Source organism: Somniosus microcephalus, unplaced genomic scaffold (assembly GCF_052327205.1).
Source record: "Somniosus microcephalus isolate GS21.2 unplaced genomic scaffold, FLI_Smic_1.0 unresolved_chr3, whole genome shotgun sequence".
Taxonomy (NCBI): domain Eukaryota; kingdom Metazoa; phylum Chordata; class Chondrichthyes; order Squaliformes; family Somniosidae; genus Somniosus; species Somniosus microcephalus.
The window spans coordinates 57423468-57449207 of record NW_028225181.1 but is presented as its reverse complement, the minus strand read 5'-3'; the positions used below and the strand labels follow the sequence as shown (position 1 = coordinate 57449207).

Below are 25740 nucleotides of genomic sequence, written 5' to 3'. Positions count from 1 at the left end.
ATTAGCTTAGTGGCAGGAGGCAAAGGGTGATGGGTGAAGGTTGTTTTTGTGACTGGAAGCCTGTGTCCAGTGGTGTACCACAGGGTCTGAGTCCTTTGCTGTTTGTAGTGTACATTAATGATTTAGATATGAATGTAGGAGGTATGATCAGTAAGTTCGCAGATGACATGAAAATTGGTGGAGTGATAAATAGCAAGGAGGGAAGCCTCAGGCTACAGGAGAATATAGCTGGGTTGGTTAGATGGGCAGCTCAGTGGCAATTGGAATTTAACCCTGAAAAGTGTGAGGTGATACATTTTGGGAAGACTAACAAGGGAATACACAATGAATGGTAGAACCCTAGGAAGGACAGAGGATCAGAGGGACCTTGGTGTGCATGTACATAGATCCCTGAGGGCAGCTGGACAGCTAGATAAGGTGGTTAAGAAGGCATATGGGATACTTGCCTTCATTAGCCGAGGCATAGAATATAAGAGCAGGGAGGTTATGATGGAGCTGTACAAAATGCTAGTTAGGCCACAGCTGGAATACTGTGTGCAGTTCTGGTTGCCACAATATAGGAAGGATGTGATTGCATTGGAGAAGGTGCAGAGGAGATTCACCAGGGTGTTACCTGGGCTGGAGCGCTTCAGCTATGAAGAGAGACTGGACAGGCTGGGGTTGTTTTCCTTAGAGCAGAGAAGGCTGAGGGGGGACCTGATTGAGGTGTACAAAATTATGAGGGGCATAGATAGGGTAGAGAGAAAAGAACTTTTCCCCTTAGTAGAGGGGTCAGTAAGCAGGGGGCATAGTTTCAAGGTAAGGGGCAGGAGGTTTAGAGGGGATTTGAGGAAAAGCTTTTTCACCCAGAGGGTGGTTCGAATCTGGAACTCACTGCCTGAAAGGGTGGTAGAGGCATTAAATCCTCACAACATTCAAGAAGCATTTAGATGAGCACTTGAAACACCATAGCATACAAGGCTATGGACCATTTGCTAGAAAATGGGATTAGAATAGACAGGGCTTGATGGCCGGTGCGGACACGATGGGCCCCTTTCTGTGCTGTATAAATCTATGACTCTATGGTAGCACTCTTGCCTCTGAGGCATAAGGTTGTGGGTTCAAGTCCGATTCCAGAGACTTGAGCACAAAAATTCAGGCTGACACTCCAGTGCAGTACTGAGGCACTGTCAGAGGCGGCGTCTTTTGGATGAGACATTAAACTGAGGCCCTGTCTGCTCTCTCAGGTGGATGTAAAAGATCCCATGACACTATTTTGAGAAAGAAAGACTTGCATTTATATAGTGCTTTCATGACCAGCAGACGTCTTGAAGTGCTTTACAGCCAATGAAGTACTTTTGAGGTGTAGTCACTGTTGTAATGTGGGAAAGAGCCGGGGAAATATCCCCGGTGTCCTAGCCAAGGTTTAATCCCTCAATCAATGTAACAAAAGGATAATAGCAAAATACTCCAGATGCTGAAAATCTCAAATAACAACAGGAAATGCTGGAAACACTCAGCAGGCCAGGCAACATCCGTAGAGAGAGAAACAGAGTTAACAAAAAGATAGATTATCTGGTCATTATCACATTGCTGTTTGTGGGAGCTTGCTGTGTGCTATTTGACTGCCACATTTCCTACATTACAACAGTGACTACACTTCAAAAGTACTTCATTGGCTGTAAAGCACTTTGGGATGTCCGGTGGTGGTGAAAGGCGCTATAGAAATGGAAGTGTTTCTTTCTTCACTGGTCTCACCAGCGACCTCTTCTGGCTGATCGTTGATTGACAGACGATAGTCCACGCATGCGCACAGGGAGCGACGGTTTGGACCGAGTCCGGCACAGCGACCCCTCCCGGTCACCAAGGGTAATAACCGCGCATGCCCAGAGGAGACCAGCCCCCTCCCCCCATTCAGAGCTGCGCCTGTGCACTCGGATCCTGCCGGACGGAGTCGGCGCGGGGCATTCCGGGGAAAGGCCTTGGTGTCGGTTCCAGAGTCGCGATTGGTGACGCAAAGTGAGTTTTCTCTGCTCCGATCGGGTGGAGAATCGCTCGGGGTGGGGGGGAGGGGTGGATCGGCAGAGAATAAAGTGAAATAGAAAAACCTGAGAGTCCGCGAGGCCCCGGACCAAGCGGCGTCAGTTGGATGGAGCACGTGATCTCCTCGGGGACACGTGACCCGGGCCCACTGCCTGATTGACGGAAGCTTCCGACCAATAGGGAGCGAGCGGGGCGGGGCTGGAGGAGCGAGCCGGCGGCCGGTCCTCCAACCAATTGGGGCACCCGAGAGGCAGGACTAGCGCCGGCTGATTGTCTGATCCACAGGGCAGCGAGTTTCTCCAGTCCCTTGTTCAGGGCCCGGGGCCAGGGGAGGCTGTGGGCCTTTATTCCCCTTATTGGACACAAGGCTCTTTGGCTCACAACACACTGTCTCAGGTTTTAATAGAGACTTTTTAAATTCATCAATAAAAGCAGATAAACCCCGTGCTTCTACAGAACAAACTTTCTAATATTTTATAGAATCATAGAATGGTTACAGCACAGAAGGAGGCCATTCAGCCCATAGAGCCCGTGCCGGCTCTCTGCAAGACCACTTCAGCTAGTCCCACTCCCCGCCCTTTCCCCGTAACCCTGCAAATTTCTTTACTTCAGGTACTTATCCAATTCCCTTTTGAAAGCCGTGATTGAATCTGCCTCCACCACCCTTTCAGGCAGTGCATTCCAGATCCTAACCACTCGTTGAGTAAAAAAGTTTTTCCTCATGTCGCCTTTGGTTCTTCTGCCAATCACCTTAAATCTGTGTCCTCTGGTTGTCGACCCTTCCGCCAATGGCAACAGTTTCTCTCTACTCTGTCCAGAACCCTAATGATTTTGAACACCTCTATCAAATCTCCTCTCAACCTTCTCTGCTCTAAGCAGAATAACCTCAGCTTCTCGAGTCCATCCACCTAACTGAAGTCCCTCATCCCTTATCCCTGGAACCATTCTTGTAAATCTTTTCTGCACCATCTCTAAGGCCTTCACATCCTTCATAAAGTGCGGTGCCCAGAATTGGACACAATACTCCAGTTGAGGCCGAACCAGTGTTTTATAAAGGTTCATCATAGCCTCCTTGCTTTTGGACTCTATGCCTCTATTTATTAAGCCCAGGATCCCGCACGCTTTTATAACTGCTTTCTCAACCTGCCCTGTCACCTTCAATGATTTGTGCACACATACCCCCAGGTCTCTCTGTTCATGCACACATTTTAGACTTATACCCTTTAGTTTATATTGCCTCTCCTCATTCTTCCTACCAAAATATATCAGTTCGCACTTTTCTGTGTTAAATTTCATCTCCCATGTGTCCCCCCATTCCACCAGCCTGTCTATGTCCTCTTGAAGTCTATCACTATCCTCCTCACTGTTCACTATACTTCCAAGTTTTGTGTCATCTGCATATTTTGAAACTGTGCCCTGTACACCCAAGTCTAAGTCATATCTATATATATATATAGATATATATATATATCAAGAAAAGCAGTGGTCCTAGTACCAACCCCTGGCGAACACCACTGTATACCTTCCTCCAGTCTGAAAAACAACCGTTCACAACTACTCTCTGTTTCCTGTCACATTGCCAATTCCGTATCCATGCTGCCACTGTCCCTTTCATTCCATGGCCTTCAACTTTGCTGGCAAGCCTATTATGTGTCACTTGTCGAACGCCTTTTGGAAATCCATGTACAACATGTTAACCGCATTGCCCTCATCAACCCTCCCTGTTACCTCATCAAAAACCTCTAATCAGAATCAGAGCAGCCGGGCCTGGCGGACATGCGGCCAGGGTCCTGGCACCAGGAAACCCAGGGTGCAGCGCCTCCCCCATCTGAGCCGCCGCTTCCCGGTTTCTTCAGCCGGTTCCACCAAGTCCGACTGAGGCCAAAGGACAGGAGCCAGGCTCCCAGAGTGGCCCGCGGCCCCGGGGAGCATGCGCACTCTCAGCGGGGAAATCAGCACGTTGGATAGACTGGTTTCTGGGGCGCGGTGAATTGTGGGTGCTCAGGCCACCATTAGTCAGCAGCTGTCGGGAAGAGTTTTATTGCAGGCTGACGGAAGTCGGTCCCTGGCCGCCTCTGTAGGTCTTTTTGTTGCTTCAGTTTGAGCTGGAGTGGAGATGGAGGAGAAGCTGCTGCGTTTAACCCCCAGTACTTCTGAGCCCAGGAGGACCCAACAATTTCCAATGTTAGACTGTCAAGGGAGGTGGATTCTGGGGGAGATTAGGTTGTTACACAGACACTGTCCCTACAATGTAAAAGAATATTGTTTTAGGAACAAGTATTTCTGTAGAGGCTTTTAATCCATTTTACATATACAGATTTGTTTTAATTCATTCTTGGGATGTGGGCGTCGCTCGCAAGACCAGAATATGTTGCCAATCCCCATCTTCCCGTTGACAAGGTGATGGTGGGCCGCCTTCTTGAACCGCTGCAGTCTGTGTGGTGAAGGTACTCCCACAATGCTGTTGTGTAAGGAGTTCCAGGATTTTCACCCAGTGATGATGTAGCAACGGCGATATATGTCCAAGTCAGGATGGTGTGTGACTGGAAGAACTTGAAGGTGATGGTGCTCCCATGCACCTTCTAGGTGCTGGAGGTTGCGGGTTTTGGAGGTTCTGTCAAAGTTCTGGTCGAGTTGCAGATGTATAAAGTCCATCTCCTTCGCCCCCTCCCACTCCCACCTCTCTCTCTCTCTCTCTCCTCCCATAGAGGCCAGAGGCCCAGACCAGGTGATAGATTCCCTTCACTGAGGGACATTGGTGAACCAGCGGGATTTTATGACAATCCGGCAACTTTCATGGTCACTTTTTTCTGGTAGCGGCCCCACAAATGACCAGATATATTGAGCTCAATTTCACAACCTGCCTCTTTAGTGGGTTCTCTCTCATGCTCCCTGTTTTAAATTCATTTTACAGCGTATTAGAAGGGGAGGATTTGCAGACGGGAAACTCAAACCACACATCACGTCAAGATCTGACAGTCACTCGATTCATCAGGAACTGAATATCATCGGCCTTTGAATATGGAAGCAAAAAGCACCGTTCACACCGGGGAGAAACCTTACACGTGTTCTGTGTGTGGACGAGGCTTCAGCCGACCCTCTGGCCTATTGAAACACAAGCGCATTCACAGCGGGGAGAGGCCGTTCACCTGCTCTGAGTGTGGGAAGGGATTCACTCAGTCATCTGACCTTCAGACACACGAGCGAGTTCACACCGGGGAGAGGCCGTTCACCTGCTCTCAGTGTGGGATGGGATTCACTCAGTCATCCAAACTGCTGATACACCAGCGTGTTCACACCGGGGAGAGGCCGTTCACCTGCTCTGAGTGTGGGAAGGGATTCACTAATTCATCCCACCTGCTGACACACCAGCGAGTTCACACTGGGGAGAGGCCGTTCACTTGCTCTGAGTGTGGGAAGGGATTCACTAATTCATCCCACCTGCTGACACACCAGCGAGTTCACACTGGGGAGAGGCCGTTCACCTGCTCTGAGTGTGGGAAGGGATTCACTAATTCATCCCACCTGCTGACACACCAGCGTGTACACACTGATGAGAGACCTTTTAAATGCTCGGACTGTGGGAAGTGCTATAAAGGTTCTGGGGAACTGATACGCCATCAACGTGTTCACACTGGGGAGAGACCGTTCAGGTGCTCGCAGTGCGGGACTGGGTTTAGGCAGTCATCTGACCTCACTGTACACCAGCGAGTTCACACTGGGGAGAGGCCGTTCACCTGCCCTGAGTGTGGGGAGGGATTCACTCAGTCATCCCACCTGCTGAGACACCAGCGAGTTCACAAGTGACTGCAGGGGTTGGATTCTGTTGTTGTTGCTGCTGTTAATCACATCCAGGACTGAACCATGTTCATTCTGACAGTTGGGGTTTATTTCTGCTGATGTTAGTAACTCCAGGAACTGGGCTGGAGTTTAATATTCTGGATATATTGTCAAATAAATCAACTTTGTTTTAAACACATTGTTGTAGATTTTTGTCTTTCCCACCTGAGTGTTTAGCATCACCTGGCTGGAGCTCAGAAAGGACAATCTGGGGGAGGATCGTATGGCAGGAACAGAACTCCAGCCTGGACATAGTCGTTCAGGGCCACACTGAGAGGGGCAAATGGCACTTTGGTCTTTCTTCTCTCTCTTCACTGACAGCAAAGTCCCCATGCGGGTAAATCTCGAGGCGTGTGAGAAAGGTGTCCCAGCCGCTCTCTGCCATGGTTCAGAGCTCCTAGGCATGGAACAGAAGGCTCCTTTAGGAATGTACCCCAGTGCTTTTTTTTTAATGGCCTTATTAACCTGTGTTGCTAATTTTAGTGATTTGTGTATCTGTATCCCTGGATCCCTCTGCTCCTCCAGCCCATTTAGACTCCTAGGGGGAAATTCGGTGGCACCCCCTTTGGGTCACTAACGTCGCCGGGGCTAATTTTAGCCCCCTGAAAAAGTTAGCACCCCTGCGCATTAAATTCAGTGGTAGCGTCCCAAGCAGGAGGCAGGGTGCTACTGGAAGCGCTCCCCTCCCTCTTGAGGCGCTACCAGTGAATTTCACAGTGCTTCATGTAACAGTGCCATGCCCGTCGGCACATAGCACTGCGTCATACCAGACCTCCCTCCCTGATTAAAGCGGAGGGGCCTAGCACTGCGCACACTGGGGGCTTGCTGGACCAGCGGGGAGCGGGGTGTCGGATCAAGAGGAGAGCCGGGCTGAGCTTTCGTGGCCGACACCCCGAAGAAGAAACGGGAAGGGGGCAGGTGCTGGCAGTCAGCCAAAATAAAAAGTTGCCGCCCGACACCTGCCCTTTAAGTGGTGTCACCGCGGCTGCAGGAATGACCACTGACCCTGTCGGACCTATCGTCCGGCGATAGGTCAGGGGTCGCAACCTAAGGTTGCAGCCGGGGTGCTGCGCATGGCAATGACATCATTGCCGGTGGTGCGGTGCCATGGGGCGCAACCGGCTTCCGCCGCGGCTAGCCTCCCGCTGAATATCACAGGAGGCAAAAAGCAACCCAATTTCACCCCCTTGTCCAAGTAGTGGCCTCTATATTCTTCCCACCAAAACACACCACCTCACACTGATCTACAGTGAAATTCATTAACACACCACCTCACACTGATCTATAGTGAAATTCATTAACACACCACCTCACACTGATCTATAGTGAAATTCATTAATACACCCCCTCACACTGATCTATAGTGAAATTCATTAACACACCCCCTCACACTGATCTATAGTGAAATTCATTGACACACCACCTCACACTGACCTATAGTGAAATTCATTAAACACCACCTCACACTGATCTATAGTGAAATTCATTAACACACCACCTCACACTGATCTATAGTGAAATTCATTAACACACAACCTCAAACTGATGTACAGTGAAATTCATTAACACACCACCTCACACTGATCTATAGTGATATTCATTAACACACCACCTCACACTGATCTATAGTGAAATTCATTAACATACCACCGCACACTGATCTATAGTGAAATTCATTAACACACCACCTCACACTGATCTACAGTGAAATTCATTAACACACCACCTCACACTGATCTATAGTAAAATTCATTAATACACCATCTCACACTGATCTACAGTGAAATTCATTAACACACCACCTCACACTGATCTATAGTGAAATTCATTAATACACCACCTCACACTGATCTATAGGGACATTCATTAGCACACCACCTCACACTGATCTATAGTGTAATTCATTAACACACCACTATTGGAATCGACAGTTCCCCAACTAAAGTACTGAGGTCGAGTCAGTCCAATAATAAAACGAAGTTTAATTAAAACTGGAGAACAAACAAAAGCATGCAGGAGAAACAATCAACAGGTCTTTTCAGGTGCTGGTTTCACGAGGTCTGAATTGGGAACCTCCCACTCTCTGATGTCATGATGTCATCACGTTTCCCGGCGTTCGGGGCATCACGTGACCAACATGATGACGTCATCGCGCTGATTCTGGGACTTAACCAGAAAGGCTATTTACATACAGTAAACAAACATAGGTGCTGAAGCACTCTGTTAAAGACAGTTATACATTTGTACAGGAGTCCGTTGGTGGCTTTGCCACATGCACCCCCCCAGAAGTGTCTTTAACCTCAAAAGTCAATCGCAGAGGAGGTCAGACAAGCCTGTCCGAATGACTCCGATATTCCCGGAGAGGAATGGGTTGTGCAGGCGATGAGCTGGTCTGCGGAACAGTCGGTTCAGGCATGGCGGTCACGGGCGGCCGCCCACGACGTGGAGACTGCGCAGCTTCGACCGGTTGCTCGAGGTCCAGGTGTGCGGCCTTGAGGTGGTCCATGGAAATGTGGTCAGGCTTGCCCCCAACGTCCACTAAAAAACTCTTAGCGCCCGCCCACAGTACCTGGAAAGGGCCGGTATATGGAGGCATGAGAGGACTACGGTGGGCGTCATGCCGGACGAAAACGAATTTAGCCCACACACGCGGGTGCGCAAGCCCATGAATGGCATCGAACACGTTCCTGCACCAGGACAGCGGAATGATCGGGCGCGGGTCCCCCAAGGAGACGTCGCAGAGCAAGGAGGTGCCAGCTGAGTGGAAAAGTATGTCCGCTGGCTGCAGGCAGGACGGGTCAGAGCGGAAAGCCTGCGTTTCCGGATCAGCCGCTTGGTCAGCAGCCATGAGTGAATAATCGAGTCCCAGCTGGACGGTCGCACGCGAGAGGCAATCGACGACCACGTTGTCCTTGCCGGCCATGTGCCGGATGTCGGTGGTAAACTCGGAAATAAAGGTGAGCTGTTGTTGCTTCTGAGCCGACCACAGCTCACTCGTCTTGGCCATGGCAAACGTCAGGGGCTTGTGATCCACAAATGTGGTGAATTGGCGTCCTTCCAATAGAAAGCGAAAATGGCGGATGGCCAGAAACAATGCCAGCAGCTCCCTGTCGAACGTGCTGTAGCTACGCTTGTTATGACGCAATTGGTGACTAAAAAACACCAGTGGTTGCCATGTCCTGTTGACCCATTGCTCCTGCACGGCGCCGACAGCATAGTCCAAAGCCTCCATCATGAGCGCGATGGTGGCGCCAGGCAGCGGGTGCGCCAACATCGTTGCGTTGGCGAAGGCCTCCTTTGTGCCCACAAAAGCACAATCCATCTCCGGCGTCCAAACCACAGGTTCCTTCCCTGGCTTCCCTGTGAGTGCCTCGTAGAGCAGCCGCATTAACTGCACGGCTCGGGGGACAAACCGATGGTAAAAGTTTACCATTCCGAGGAATTCCTGGAGCGCTTTAATGGATTGCGGGCATGGGATAGCAGCGATGGCCGCCACCTTCGACCAGAGCGGCAGTGTCCCTGCCGCAGTGATGCGGTGGCCCAAAAAGTCGATCTGCCGCAGTCCGAATTGACATTTGTTCGGGTTAATTATAAGGCCATGCTGATGGAGGCGGCGAAAAAGGAGGCGCAGGTGTTGTAGTTGTTCCTCTTTCAAAGCACTGGCAACCAGGATGTCATTGAGATACACAAAGAGGAACTTGAGATCCCGCAGCACTGAATCCATAAGGCACTGGAACGCCTGCGCCGCATTTTTGAGTCTGAAAGGCATTCGGAGGAATTTAAAAAGTCCAAAAGGGGTAATGACCGCCGTCTTCTGGACGTCCTGGGGGTGGACGGGCACTTGATGGTACCCCCGGACGAGGTCGATCTTGGAAAAGAACAAATTGCCTGCTAAATGAGCGGAGAAATCTTGGATGTACGGTATCGGGTACCGGTCCGGAGTCGTGACCTCATTGAGGCGTCGATAATCACCGCAGGGGCGTCGATAATCACCGCAGGGCCGCCAACCACCGCTGGGCTTAGGTACGATGTGTCGTGGCGACGACCAGGGACTATCCGACTGGCGAACGATTCCCAGTCATTCCATGGTGGCGAAATCCGCCTTCGTGGCCTCGAGTTTACTGGCCTCCAGTCGACGAGCCTGGGTGTAAACTGGGGGGCCGGTCGTTGCGATGTGGTGTTCAACACCATGTTTAGCGATCGTCACCGAGAAGGTGGGTCGAGTGAGGTCCGGAAATTCCCCGAGCAGGCGGGTGAAGTCGTCGGGCGCCGGCTCGGTGCAGGAACCCACGTGGGGTGCGCCTGAGCCCCGAAAACAGGGGATGGAGGCAAACATGGCGGCGTGAATCAGACGATGATTACGTAAATCAACCAATAGGCCATTGGTACAGAAGAAATCAGTGCCGAGGATTGCCTGTGCTATTTTGGAGGTTATAAACTCCCAGTGGAAAAGTTGCCTGCCGAAACACACCTGGATCCGCTGCTTCCCGAACGTACGAATAGCACTGCCATTGGCGGCATGGAGTGGAGAACCGCGCCTCCCTGACCTGACGTCAAGGAGCGAAGCGGGGAGGATGCTGCACTGAGCGCCCGTGTCGCACAAGAACCGCCGGCCCGAAATGGAGTCGGTGATATACAACAATCTCCCGGAATCGCCATCTGCCATCATAGACGCGAAACCGACCTCGGGGTCGTTCTTCCATTCTCGCAATCGGTGTTGCTGCTTTCTCGGTGCAGTTGGCACGAAACTACATGGGGGTTGGCAGCATCTGTCTTTTGGACCTAAACGGGCGTGGTAGTAGCAGAGGCCGGTCAGTGGAGGCGCCGAGGCGGGGTTCTTTGGGGCGGGATGCTTCGAGGTGGCACAGTACTGCTGCATCACCGCATAAATGGTGTCGGCTTCGGCCGCGAGCGCGACACCGTCCGTAGCTTCCGACCTGGCGAGGGCTGCTTGCACCTGCTAGGGGAGCTGGCTCAGGAACAGTTCCCGAAACAGAAAACACTGCGGCTCAGACCCAAGGAGTGTGAGCATTTGGCTCACCAACTCAGACGGCTTAGCGTCACCTAACCCGGGGAGTGTGAGCAAACGTCGCACGCGCTCCGCTTTCGTGAGGCCGAATACCTGCATAAGTCATGCCTTAAGTGTATCATATTTGTTATACACGGGCAGGGTCTCCAGCAGACTGATGATTCGGGAAGCCGTCAAGCTGTCCAGTGTGGAGACCACGTAAAGATAACGGGTCTGTTCCAGCATGATGTTCCAAGGCTGGAACTGAGCCTCCACTTGGACGAACCAGGAGGCCGCCTGTTGTTCCCAAAATTGAGGGAGCTTCAAGGTCGCTGCATTCACATCCATCGTTTTGTTCTGCACGTTCTCCGCAAAAATCATCCGCGAAGCTTCGGGGTCACCAATGTAGGAATTGACAGATCCCCAACTAAAGTACTGAGGTCGAGTCAGTCCGATAATAAAACAAAGTTTAATTAAAACTAGAGAACAAAGAAGAGCATGCTGGAGAAACAATCAACAGGTCTTTTCAGGTGCTGGTTTCACGAGGTCTGAATTGGGAACCTCCCACTCTCTGATGTCATGATGTCATCACGTTTCCCGCCATTCGGGGCAACACGTGACCAACATGATGACGTCATCGCTCTGATTCTGGGACTTAACCAGAAAGGCTATTAACATACAGTAAACAAACATAGGTGCTGTACCACTCTGTTAAAGACAGTTATACATTTGTACAGGAGTCCGTTGGTGGCTTTGCCACACCACCTCATACGGATCTACAGTGAAATTCATTAACACACCACCTCACACTGATCTATAGTGAAATTCATTAACACACCACCTCACACTGATCTATAGTGAAATTCATTAACACACCACCTCACACTGATCTAAAGTGAAATTCATTAACACACCACCTCACACTGATCTATAGTGAAATTCATTAAAACACCACCTCATACAGATCTACAGTGAAATTCATTAACACACCACCTCACACTGATCTACAGTGAAATTCATTAACACACCACCTCACACTGATCAATAGTAAAATTCATTAATACACCATCTCACACTGATCTACAGTGAAATTCATTAACACACCACCTCACACTGATCTATAGTGAAATTCATTAATACACCACCTCACACTGATCTATAGGGACATTCATTAGCACACCACCTCACACTGATCTATAGTGTAATTCATTAACACACCACCTCATACGGATCTACAGTGAAATTCATTAACACCACCTCACACTGATCTATAGTCAAATTCATTAACACACCACCTCACACTGATCTATAGTGAAATTCATTAACACACCACCTCATACGGATCTACAGTGAAATTCATTAACACACCACCTCACACTGATCTATAGTGAAATTCATTAACACTCCACCTCACACTGATCTATAGTGAAATTCATTAACACACCACCTCACACTGATCTATAGTGAAATTCATTAACACACCACCTCACACTGATCTATAGTGAAATTCATTAACACACCACCTCACACTGATCTTTCGTGAAATTCATTTGCCAATTACACCCCCATGCTGAAATTTATTAATGGCTTCTTGCATTTTGTCTTCCTCAGTATTTACTCTACCTTTTTTGGTGTTATCGACAAACTTTGAAATTGTTCTTCTGATTCCCGAATCCAAATCGTTTATGAACAACAGTGATCCCAGCACCGATTCCTGTGGAACACCACTGTACCTGAACTCTTAAATCACTCTGCTCCTCTACTCCTTTTAAAGTTTTACATAAGAACATAAGAATTAGGAGCAGGAGTACGTCACACGGACCCTCGAGCCTGCTCCGCCATTCAGTAAGTTCATGACTGATAATTGACCTCAACTCCACATTCCCACCCGATCCCCATATCCCTTGATTTCCCTAGAGTCCAAATATCTATCTATCTCAGCCTTGAATACACTCAAAGACTCAGCATTCACAGCCTTCTGGGGCAGAGAATTCCAAAGATTCACAACCCTCTGAGTGAAGAAATTCCTCCTTATCTCAGTCTTAAATGGCCGACCCCTTATCCTGAGATTATGCCCCTTAGTTCTACACACTCCAGCCAGGGGAAACAACCTCTCAGCATCTACCCTGTCAATACCCCTCAAAATCTTGTATGTTTCAACTTAAAATGTACATTTCCCCTCATTTTTCCTCCCAAAATGTATCACTTCACATATCTCTACACTAAATTTCATCTGACCTCTACCTGTTCAATCTACTAGCCCATGTATATCACATTGAAATCACTCTTCACAGTTCCCCACACTCCCTATTGTAGTCTCAGCTAGATATTTTGATCTTGTGCTCCATAAACCCAAGCCCAGATCATTTGTCTATATTAAGAGCAATGGTCCCAACACTGACCCTGGGGGACACCACTGTTTACATCCCTCCAGTCTGAACATCCATTAACCACTATTCTCTGTCCTTTACAAAACTTCCTATCCACGCTGCCCCACTCCCTTTAATACTGTGAGCTGTAACTTGTCCTCCCACTCTTAAAGGTTTGTGTATCTGAGCCGCTTGTTTCCTACAATACACACTCTCAGTGACTACACTTCCAAAGTACTTCATTGGCTATGAAGAACATTGCGATGTCCTGAGGTGGTGAAAGGTGCTATATAAATGCAAGTCTTCATTCTTGTAGGTTTTAGAAATATTAACATAAGGCTAAAATTCATTGACATCAAATGTCTTATGTAATATGCATTATGGGAAAGAGAAGTTTAGTCTGAGTTAGAAACTCAAACAGGTGTTTCACTGCAGACAGGTCGCTATGGCAACACTGAAAAGACATTCCATTCACTGAATCGACTGATTGGAATCTGTAATCAGATCAGGGGAAAAACAGGTTTTGTCTGTTATTAAACTCAATATAAGCTTAAAGCAGAGTGAGTCGTAGAATAGATTAAATTATAATGTGTGCTGTTCATATGTATAATTGTGAAACTATAAGAAATAACAAAATTAACAGCAGGCATGGTAGTTTAGGGATGATGAGAACATTACTGAAGAAAAGTAACTGTTGGGAACCAGGGAATGTGTCCTTGTAAATCACAGATTAGTGAACTTCCAGCTGTCTTTTCCTCGCTTCCTGCCAAAACCCAGCAGAGAAGACAAAGAAGAGTCAGGTGCCAGAGATGGATCACTGCAGGGTATAAAAGTGAGGGGATACTGATGTAAGGGGGCAGTCGGGACTGGAGATCAAGCTCAGGGTACCTGAGGTTCCAGCCAGCGGGCTGACCTCGTGTAATGTTAGTGGGAGTGGTATACAGACCTCCAAAGAAGTAATGCAGATGTTGGGGATGGCATTAAATGGGAAATTACAGACGCGTGCAATAAGGCACAGCAGTTATCATGGGTGACTTTAATCTACATATAGATTGGGCTAACCAAATTAGTAACAATACTGTGGAGGAGGAATTCCGGGATGGTTTCCTGGACCAATATGTCGAGGAATCAACTAGAGATCATGCCATCTTAGACTGGGTATTATGTAATGAGAAAGGATTAATTAGCAATCTTGTTGTGCGAGGCCCCTTGGGTCAGAGCGAACATAATATGATAGAATTCTTCATTAAGATGGAGAGTGAAGTATTTGACTCAAAGACTAGGGTCCAGAATTTAAATAAAGGAAACTACGATGGTATGAGGCGTGAGTTGGGTAGGATTGATTGGGGAATGTTACTCAAAGCGTTACTCAAAGGGTTGACGATAGGCAATGGCAAACATTCAAAGATCACATGGATGAACTACAGAATTTGTTCATCCCTGTTTGGCATAAAAATAAAGCAAAAAAGGTGACTCAACCATGGCTAACAAGGGAAATTAGGGCTAGCATAGGATCCAAGCAGAGGACATACAAATTGGCCAGAAAAATCAGTAAACCTGAGGATTGGGAGCAGTTTAGGATGCAGCAAAGGAGGACAAAGGGATTAATTAAGAGGGGGAAAATAGAGTATGAGAGTAAGCTTGCAAAGAACATAAAAACTGACTGTAAAAGCTTTTATAGATATGTGAAGAGAAAAAGATTGTTGAAGTCAAGCGTAGGTCCCTTGCAGTCAGAATCAGGGGAATTTATAATGGGGAACAAAGAAATGGCAGACCAATTAAATACATACTTTGGTTGTCTTCACAAAGGAGAACACAAATAAACTCCCAGAGATGTCAGGGAACATAGAGTCTAATGAGATGGAGGAACAGAAAGAAATCAGCATTTGTAGGGAAATGGTGTTAGGGAAATTGACAGGATTGAAGGCCGATAAATCCCCAGGGCCTGATAATCTACATCCTAGGGTACTTAAGGAAGTGGACCTAGAAATAACAGATGCATTGCTGGTCATCTTCCAAAATTTGATAGAATCTGGAACAGTTCCCATGGATTGGAGGGTAGCTAATGTTACCCCACTATTCAAAAAAGGTGGTAGAGAGGAAATGGGGAATTATAGACCGGTAAGCCTGACATCGGTAGTGGGGAAAATGCTAGAGTCCATTATAAAAGATATAATAGCAGAGCACTTGGAAAACAGTGACAGGATTGGACAAAGTCAACATGGATTTACAAAAGGTAAATCGTGCTTGACTAATCTACTGGAATTTTTTTAGGATGTAACTGGTAGAATAGATAAGGAAGAACCAGTGGATGTGGTGTATTGGACTTTCAGAAGGCTTTCGATAAGGTCCTGCATAAGAGATTAGCGTGTAAAGTTATGGCACATGGGATTGGGGGTAAGGTACTGACTTGGATAGAGAACTGGTTGGCAGACAGGAAGCAAAGAGTTGGAATAAATGGCTCTTTTTCCGAGTGGCAGGCAGTGACTAGTGGGGTACCACAGGGATCGGTCCTAGGAGCCCAGCTATCCACAATATATATAAATGATCTAGATGAGGGAACTAGATGTAATATCTCCTAGTTTGCAGATGACACAAAGCTGGGTGGGCATGTGTGCTGTGAGGAGGATGCCGAATAACTCCAGTATGATTTGGACAGGTTGGGTGATTGGGCAGAAGCATGGCAGATGCAGTATAATGTGGATAAATACGAGGTTATCCACTTTGGTGGCAAAAACAGGAAGGCAGATTATTATCTGAATGGCAATAGATTGGGAGAAGGGGAAGTGCAATGAGACCTGGGTGTCCTTGTGCACCAGTCGCTGAAGGTAAGCATGCAGGTGCAGCAGGCGGTTAAGAAGGCAAATGGTATGTTGGCCTTCATAGCGAGAGGGTTCGAATACAGGAACAAGGATGTCTTGCTGCAGTTGTACAGGGCCTTGTTGAGACCACACCTTGAGTATTATGTGCAGTTTTGGTCACCTTATCTGAGGAAGGAAGTTCTTGCCATGGAGGGAGTGCAGTGAAGATTCACCAAACTGATACCTGGGATGGCAGGAATGATGTATGAGGAGAGATTGGGTCGATTGGGCTTATACTCACTGGAGTTTAGAAGAATGAGAGGGGATCTCATTGAAACTTGTAAAATTCTAACAGGACTAGACAGACTAGATGCAGGAAGGATGTTCCCGATGGCCGAGGAATCCACAACCAGGGGTCACAGTCTAAGGATAAGGGGTAAGCCATTTAGGACCGAGATGAGGAGGAATTTCTTCACCCAGAGAGTGGTGAACCTGTGGAATTCTCTACCACAGAAGGCAGTAGAGGCCAATTCATTATATATATTCAAGAAGGAGTTAGATATATTTCTTAATGCTAAAGGGATCAAGGGATATGGGGAGAAGGCAGGGGCAGGGTACTGAGTTTGGATTGAATGGCGGAGCAGGCTCGAGGGGCTGAATGGCCTACTCCTGCTCCTATCTTCTATGTTTCTATGTTTGTAAGTTACTGTGGACATGCAGGGCTTGCATGTTTACTCTGATAGAGGATCAATATAAGGTACGGTAGAGGACAGAGGATCTGCTGACCTTATATTTCCGAATAAGGTATTAAAGTTGGTGACATGAGACTCTCAATTCTGCTAATTAATAAGACAAGGCATTAGCTAGAATCTTACACCCCAAAGTCCCTCTGCTCCTCTATACCTTTAAAAGTTTTACCATTTAATGTAGATTTCCTACTTTTTTCTTCCAGCCAAAATGCATCACCTTATAATTCACTGCGTTAAATTTCATTGACATCTACATGCCCCATTCACTAACCTGTGTATTCACACTGAAGTCACTTACAGTCCTCTTCACAGCTTCCCACAGTCCCTATTCTGGTCTCATCTGGAGATTTTGATCTTGTGCTCCATATAGCCAAGCCCATATCATAGAAACATAGAAAAATAGGAGCAGGAGTAGGCCATTCGGCCCTTCGAGCCTGCTCCACCATTCAATATGATCAAGGCTGATCCTCTATCTCAATACCATATTCCTGTTCTCTCCCCATACCCCTTGATGCCTTTTGTGTCTAGAAATCTATCTATCTCCTTCTTAAATATATTCAGTGACTTGGCCTCCACAGCCTTCTGTGGTAGAGAATTCCACAGGTTCCCCACCCTCTGAGTGAAGAAATTTCTCCTCATCTCAGTCGTAAATGTTCTACCCTGTACCCTGAGACTGTGACCCCTCGTTCTAGACCCTCAGCCAGGGGAAACATCCTCCTGCATCCAGTCTGTTTAGCCCTGTCAGAATTTTATACATTCCAATGAGATCCCCTCCCATTCTTCTAAACTCTAGTGAATACAGGCCTAGTCGGTCCAATCTCTCCTCATACGACAGTCCTGCCATCCCAGGAATCAGTCTGGTGAACCCTCGCTGCACTCCCTCTAAGGCAAGTATATCCTTTCTTAAGTAAGGAGACCAAAACTGCACACAGTACTCCAGGTGTGGGCTCACCAAGGCCCTGTACAACTGTAGTAAGACATTCTTGCTCCTGTACTCAAATCCTCTTGCAATGAAGGCCAACAAACCATTTGCCATCCTAACTGCTTGCTGCACCTGCATGTTTGCTTTCAGTGACTGGTGTACAAGGACACCCAGATCCCCCTGTACATCAACATTTCCCAATCTATCACCATTGAAATAATACTCTGCCTTTCTGTTTTTCCTACCAAAGTGGATAACTTCACATTTGCCTGAATGAGTGTAGCTCCAACAAGACTCCAGAAGCTCGACACCATCCAGGACAAAGCAGCCCGCTTGATTGGCACCCCATCCACCACCTTAAACATTCACTCCCTCCACCACCGTCGTACCGTGGCTGCAGTGTTTACCATTAACAAGATGCACTGCAGCAACACGCCAAGGCTTCTTCGGCAGCACCTCCCAAACCGAGACCTCTTCCACCGAGAAGGACAAGGGCAGCAGGCGCATGGGAACACCACCACCTCCAAGTTCCCCTCCAAGTCACACACTATCCTGACTTAGAAATATATCGCTGATCCTTGTTCGTCGCTGGGTCAAAATCCTGGAACTCCCTAACAGCACTGTGGGAGCACCTTCACCACACGGACTGCTGTGGTTCAAGAAGGCGGCTCACCACCACCTTCTCAAGGCCAACTAGGAGTGGGCAATAAATGCTGGGCCATCCAGCGATGCCCTGATCCTAGACTTGAATAAAAAAACATGTACCCATGTCATACTGCATCTAGAGCAGCCCAGCACGCATGCGCAAAAGGGGGGGGGCTTACATTGAGCATGCGCAGTACGGTACTGGAGACCGACTGATGGAGGAACAGAATCTGTTCGAACGATTCCGCAGCGGGTAAAAATCAGAGGTGCTGGGGAATAACGGACCGGTGGATGGTTGGGGAGAATTCATAAACAACTGGTGTAGGCCGCAAGCCCCGAATAATAACCTGAAGATCCGGTGTTTGCAGCTGGGGGATTTCTTCCAGGAGAGGGGGGGAGGAGAGAGAGGGGAAGGAGAGAGAGGGGGAAGGAGAGAGGGGGGAGGAGAGAGGGGGGGAGGAGAGAAGGGGGGAGGAGAGGGGAGGGCAGGACAGAGAGGGGGGAGAGAGAGAGGGGGAGAGAGAGAGACGGGGGAAGAGAGAGAGAGAGAGAGACTGGGGGGAAGAGAGAGAGAGAGAGACTGGGGGGAGAAGAGAGAGATGGGGGGAAGAGAGAGAGAGAGGACTGGGGGGAGGAGAGAGACGGGGGGAAGAGAGAGAGAGAGACTGCTGGATTTAGTTCGGCATTGGCCTGGAGAGAGAGATGGGGGGGAAGGAGCGCCTCAGGTCTGGCCCGATGGACCCCTGCAAAGGAAGGAAGGAAGGCGAGCTCTCCCTCCCTCTCCCACACCCTCACTCTTTCCCTCCCTTTCCACTCTCTCTCTCTCTCCCCCTCTCTCTCCCCTCTCTCTCTCCCTGCCCCGTCTCTCCCCTCTCTCTCTCCCCCTCCCTCCCCGCTCTCTCTCCTCTCTCCCCCTCCCTCCCTCCCTCTCCCTCTCTCTCTATCCTCTCCCTGCCTCTCTCCCTCCCTCCCCCTCTCTCTCTCCCTCCCCCTGTCTCTCCCTGCTTTCCTCTCTGTCCCTCCCTCCCCCACCCCTCTCCCTCCCTAGCGCCTCAGGCCCGAACACTGAACCGAGCCCTGGGACCGGGCCGAGGGGGAAAAGGCTGAGTCCCTGGTGCGCAGCTGCAAACAGAGCTGAGCCCCGGGACCGGGCCGAGGGGGGGAAAGGCCGAGTCCCCGGCCCATGGCCACAAATGGAGCTGAGCCCCGGGACCGGGCCGAGGTGGGGAAAGGCCGAGTCCCCGGCCCGCGGGCGCAAACGGAGCCGAGCCCCGGGACTGGGCCGAGGGGGGAAAGGCCGAGTCCCCGGCCGCAAACGGATCCGAGCCCCGGGACCGGGCCGAGGGAGTGAAAGCTCGAGGTCCTGCCCCGCCAGCCTTTACCAAGATGGCGATGATGGCTACGCTGGGCTCCGCCCCGCCCCGCCAGCCTTTACCAAGATAGTGGCGATCGCGGGCCGCGGGTTTGCAATCGGGCCCAGCGGGACGGGCGGTGCCTAGCTCAGGTGTGGCTGGCGAGGAGAGGCCGAGGCTTCGAGGCCTGAGGAAAAAGCTTACCTACAGGGTTCAGCTGGGTATCCATTATCTTAAAATGCCTCATAAAACGTTAAACGCGAATTTAGTGTATCATGCACTCCTTTGCAAATGGATTTTTTTCGGGTGAAGAGAAACCTATCGCCTTCGCATCATGCACCTTGAACAAGGCCGAGAGTAACTATGCACAGATTGAGTGCGAGGCCTTGGGAATCATTTTTGGAATTCGAAAATTTCATCAGTACCTGTTTGGGAGAAGGTTCACACTCCTGATGGACGACCGTCCATTGACTTCAATCTTCGGGCCCCACACCAGAATTCCGTCTCTTGCTGCAAGCAGGATGCAAAGGTGGGCTTTACTGTTGTCGGGACACACATACGACATCAAATATCGCAAATCAGACTTGCACGGCAATGCAGATGGTCTCTCGAGGCTGCCCTTGCCTGTTACTCCCCCAGAGCCTCGTCAGATAGACATCTTCTACTTTAGACAAGTGGAGGGAGCACCTGTCACTGCAGTTCAGGTGCGAAGGTACACCCGCAACGATCCAGTCCTGTCTGAGGTAATGGACGATGTCATTCGAGGGAGAGCTACAGGAGATTCTCCTAGTTTGAAACCTTACGTTTCAAAAAGAAATGAGCTCTCCGTCCAGGCAGGTTGTCTTTTCTGGGGACGCCGTGTCATTCCGCCACCTCTGAGGGAACCTGTACTGCAACAACTTCATACAGGCCACAGTGGGATGGATCGGATGAAGGAAATGGCAAGAAGCTACTTCTGGTGGCCAGGTCTCAATGGAAATATTGAGGAGAAAGCCAAAACATGTTCCCCATGTCAAAGGGTCCGGAATGTTCCACAGCTGGCAACCCAACACCCCTGGGATTGGCCTGATGAAGTGTGGCAGCGCGTACATGTGGGCTTCGCCAGTGCTTTCAAAGAGGAGATGTTTATGGTGGTTGTGGACGCTCGTAGCAAGTGGCCGGAGGTCGCTGTGATGAGGTCTACCACGGCAGAGTAAACAATTGAGAAACTTGGTGAGATGTTCAGCCGTTATGGCTCACTGGAACAACTCGTAAGTGACAACGGTCCACAATTTGTATCATAGGAGTTCGCAACCTTCCTGCAAGTGAATGGTGTCCAACACATCAGGTCTGCCCCCTATCATCCCTCTACTAACGGCCTGGCAGAAAGGTTCGTGCAAACTTTGAAGCACGCCTTGAAGGCATCGCAAGATCAGGGCTCAATTCACCGATGTCTGAACAGCTTCCTGTTGTCCTACAGGAACGAGCTGCATGCCATAACCAAAACTTCCCCTGCTTCGCTCATGATGAAGAGGCAGTTGCAGACAAGTTTTGACTTACTCAAACCTCCAAGGGCAGAGCAGGTTGTCCAACGCCAACAACAAGCTCAAGTTGAAAGGAGAGAGAAAAGAGCCAAGGAGAGACGGTTTCATCCTGGAGAGCACGTCCTAGCTCGAAACTACAACACTGGACCAAAATGGGTTCCTGCTATGGTGATCGCGCAGACGGGCCCTGTGTCTTACACAGTTGAGATTGCTGAGGACATCGTCTGGAGAAGACACACTGATCAACTGTTGCTAGGAGCAGAGCTAGCCACAGAGGCTCCAATGGCTGGTTGGCCTGAACTGTTTCCGGATGATAACGCAAACCAGCATCCTTTGTCACAGTGCTCTTCTCCAATACAGGAAGTCAAAGAGACTGTTCCACCTGTGCACACTCCTGATTTTCGACTGACACAGGCACCTTCTCTATCTAGGCCTGTGTCAATGCCTACGGCTGTGGAAGCCAGCGATGACCGCCGGTATCCTGTCAGAGAGCGGCAGCCTCCAAGGTGCTTGGATCTGTAGGCTTAGCGACTTACCCACAAGACTGGGGCAGAATAAACCCCAGGGTAAAATCAGGGTTTGAGGCAGTCTAACTCGACCCTTGGTTAGTGAGTGCATTGAAAGTAACTTATCTGTTGAGGAATAATGTGGACATTTCATAAGAGGGGAGGAATATGTTATGTGTTATGTGTTCTCCTCCCACCTGTGGTGGCGCTGTCACAGCAGATAAATGTTTGTGTTTGTTCTCTTGGTTGGGTTTTTGTTCTCTTTGTTCTGTCTCTCCAGAACCTTCTTTTTGAATAAAGTACCTCATGTTTGAATCTCTGTGTTCTGAGTCCTAATTGTGTCTAAGTTGAAAGGTACAGACACAACACCTTTAAATGTGGAGGGGGGAGGGAGTCCCTTTAAATGTGGAGGGGGTGGGTGTCCCTTTAAATGTGAAGGGGGTGGGTGTCCCTTTAAATGTGAGGGGGTGGGTGTCCCTTTAAATGTGGAGTGGGGTGGGTGTCCCTTTAAATGTGGAGGGGGGAGAGAGTCCCTTTAAATGTGGAGGGGGAGGGAGTCCCTTTAAATGTGGAGAGGCGGGGCCGCGCATGCTCATTCGGCCCCCTCACCAAAACACAAGGCCTCCGGGGAGCACACGGAAGGCCCAGCCCGGGGAAGAGGCGGAATCAGCGGCCGGGGTAAAGTAACGTGTTGGGGAAGCGATTTAAATCGAGGTGAGGGGGGAGCGGAGAGCGAGATTATAAAGTAAAAGTACGAGAAAACCAAACCTGAGAGTCGGGGCGGGCGGGACCTCCGCGGACGCCGATCGGAGCAGATTGACCCACGCTGGGTGGCGGTGTGAGCCGGAGCAATGTGATTCTGACTGACGGGAGAGCTGACCAATAGGAAGAGGGCTGTGCTGGGAGGACTGAACTGGGCGGCCTGGTCCTCCAACCAATGGTGGCACAGCTAGGGGGCGGGACATTCCCTCCCCGGCGCTGGTAGGCTGGGGCCCGATTGTGACATCATCACAGGAAGAGGCCCATTCAGGTGGATAGAGGCCGGCCCGGCATGTGACTGACGGGAGCTCTGACCAATAGGACGCGGTCAGGCCGGGTCCTCCAACCAATGGCGGCGCGGCAAGGGGGCGGGGCCTCCTCTCCAGCTCAGGTGCGCTGGGGCCGATTGTGACGCGCTGTCCCCAGGTGAGAGCAGCTCAGTCAGCACAGAGCTGGGGCTGGAATCTGGGAGAGGGGCCGCAGTCAGCACAGAGCTGGGGCTGGAATCTGGGAGAGGGGCCGCAGTCAGCACAGAGCTGGGGCTGGAATCTGGGAGAGGGGCTGCAGTCAGCACAGAGCTGGGGCTGGAATCTGGGAGAGGAGCTGCAGTCAGCACAGAGCTGGGGCTGGAATCTGGGAGAGGGGCCGCAGGCAGCGGGCCTGGCAAAGGGGCACAAGCTTTACAATACAAGCTTCTTTCAAATGCAAAATTGTTTCCTACAGACAGCCTTGGTCACTCTGCAAAAAAAACTGTTTAACAATTCATCATAACTCCCCTGCTTTAGGAGAGGCGTAGAGTGCAAAAAGCAAGGAAGTTATGATGAAACTGTGTAAAAGTCTGGTGTCAGCTGTGGCTCAGTGGATAGCAGAGTCAGAAGGTTGTGGGTTCAAATCCCGCTCCAGGGACTTGAGCACATAAAGTGAGGCTGACACTCCAGTGCGGTGCTGAGGGAGCGCCGCACTGTCGGAGGGGCAGTGCTGAGGGAGCGCCGCACTGTCGGAGGGGCAGTACTGAGGAAGTGCTGCACTGTTGGAGGGGCAGTACTGAGGGAGTGCCTCACTGTCGGAGAGGCAGTACTGAGGGAGTGCCTCACTGTCGGAGAGGCAGTACTGAGGGAGCGCCGCATTGTCGGAGGGGCAGTAATGAAGGAGCGTTGCAGTGTCGGAGATGCCGTCCTACAGATGAGACATAAAACCGAGGCCCCCGTCTGACCCCTCAGGTGGACGTAAAAGATCCCGTGGTACTATTTCGAAGAAGTTATCCCCGGTGTTTTGAGCCCAATATTTATCCCTCAATCAACATGACGAAAAAGCAGATTATCTGGTCATTAGCACATTGCTGTTTGTGGGAGCTTGCTGTGCGCAAATTGGCTGCCGCGTTTCCCACATTACAACAGTGACTACACTTCAAAAGTACTTCATTGGCTGTAAAGTGCTTTGGGACGTCCGGTGATCGTGAAAGGTGGTTAAGAAGGCAAATGGTATGCTGGCCTTCATTACAAGAGGATTTGAGTACAGGAGTAAAGAAGTCTTACTCCAATTATATCTTCTTAGGCAGTCCCTCGGAACCAAGGATGACTTGCTTACACATTAAAAATGAGTTCTTAGGTGACTGATGTGTCCACACAGCTGGGGCAGATGGTGGTTGAAGGGGCGGGTGGGTGGTGTGCTTGGGTTGACGTGCGCTCCTTGTGCTTGGCTTTCGCTTGCTCCCGGCGAAGAGACTCGGTGTTCGGCGCCTTCTCGGATGCTTCTCCTCCACTTTGTGCGATCTTGGGCCAGGGATTCCCAGGTGTCAGTGGGGATGTTGCACCTTTTCAAGGAGGCTTTGAGGGTGTCCTTTTAGCATTTCCTCTGCCCACCTGGGGCTCTCTTGCCGTGCCGGAGCTCCGAGTAGAGCGCTTGTTTTGGGAGTCTCGTATCGGGCATGCGGACAGTGTGACTCGCCCATCGGAGCTGATCGAACGTGGTCAAAGCTTCGATGCTGGGGATGTTGGCCTGAGCGAGAACACTGATGCTGATGCGTCTATCCTGCCAATTAATTTGCAGGATCTTGCGGAGGCAGCGTTGGTGGTACCTCTCCAGTGCACCTCAAAGCACTGGAGAGGTACCACCAACACTGCCTCCAATTATATAGCGCCTTGGTGAGACCACACCTGGAGTACTGTGTACAATTTTGGTTTCCTTACCTAAGGAAGGATATACTTGCCATAGAAGCAGTACAACGAAGGTTCACGAGACTGATTCCTGGGATGGCGAGACTGTCGTATGAGAAAAGATTGAGTAAACTAGACCTGTATTCTCTTGAATTCAGAAGAATGAGAGGGGATCTCATTGAAGCATACAAAATTATTACAGGGCTTGATAGGGTGGATGCTGGGAGAATGTTTCCCTTGGCTGGGGAATGTAGAACCAGGGGCCACAGCCTCAGGATAAAGGGTCGGCCATTCAGGACTGAGATGAGAAGAAATTTCTTCACACAGAGGGTGGTGAATCTTTGGAATTCTCTACCCCAGAGGGCTGTGGAGGCTCAGTCATTGGGTATATTCAAAACAGAAGTCGATAGATTTCTGACTAGTAAGGGCATCAAGGGATATGGCGATAGGGCCGGTGAATGGAGTTGAGGCAGATCAGCCATGATCTCATTGAATGGCGGAGCAGGCTCGAAGGGCCGAATGGCCGACTCCTGCTCCTATTTCATATGTTCTTGTAAATGCAAGTCCAACTTTCTTTCTTATTGTGTCCAATTCTGGGCACCGCACTTTAGGAAGGATGTGAAGGCCTTAGAGAGGCTGCAGAAAAGATTTACCAGAATGGTACCAGGGATGAGGGACTTCAGTTATGTGGAGAAGCTGGGATTGTTGTCCTTAGAGCAGAGAAGGTTAAGGGGAGATTGACCAGAATGGTACCAGGGATGAGGGACTTCAGTTAGGTGGAGAGACTGGAGAAGCTGGGGTTGTTCTCCTTAGAGCAGAGAAGGTTAAGGGGAGATTTGATGGAGGTGTTCAAAATCGTGAGGGGGTCTGGACAGAGTAGATAGAGGGAAACTGTTCCCATTGGCGAAAGGCTCGAGAACCAGAGGACACAGATTTAAGGTGATTGTCAGAAGGTCCAAAGGCACCTCACAGCTTACTGTCCCACCTAGCTTTGTATCATCAGCAAACTTGGATACATTACACTCGGTCCCTTCATCTGGGTCATTAATATAGATTGTAAATAGCTGAGGCCCTAACATTGATCCACG

At 49.7% G+C, this 25740-nt stretch overlaps 1 protein-coding gene and 1 pseudogene across 2 annotated transcripts in view; one reads left to right on the top strand and one right to left on the bottom strand.

Moving 5' to 3' along the window:
* Positions 1 to 6001, top strand: part of LOC147091568 (uncharacterized) — a 65236-nt pseudogene extending 59235 nt beyond the window's left edge. Inside the window, exon 6 of the transcript XR_015075217.1 lies at positions 5058 to 6001. The product of XR_015075217.1 is annotated as an uncharacterized LOC147091568 (transcript). The remainder of the gene's footprint in view (positions 1 to 5057) is intronic.
* The window catches only part of LOC147091567 (uncharacterized), a 52872-nt gene that overhangs the window by 19752 nt on the left and 7380 nt on the right, over positions 1 to 25740 (bottom strand). The window lies entirely within an intron of this gene.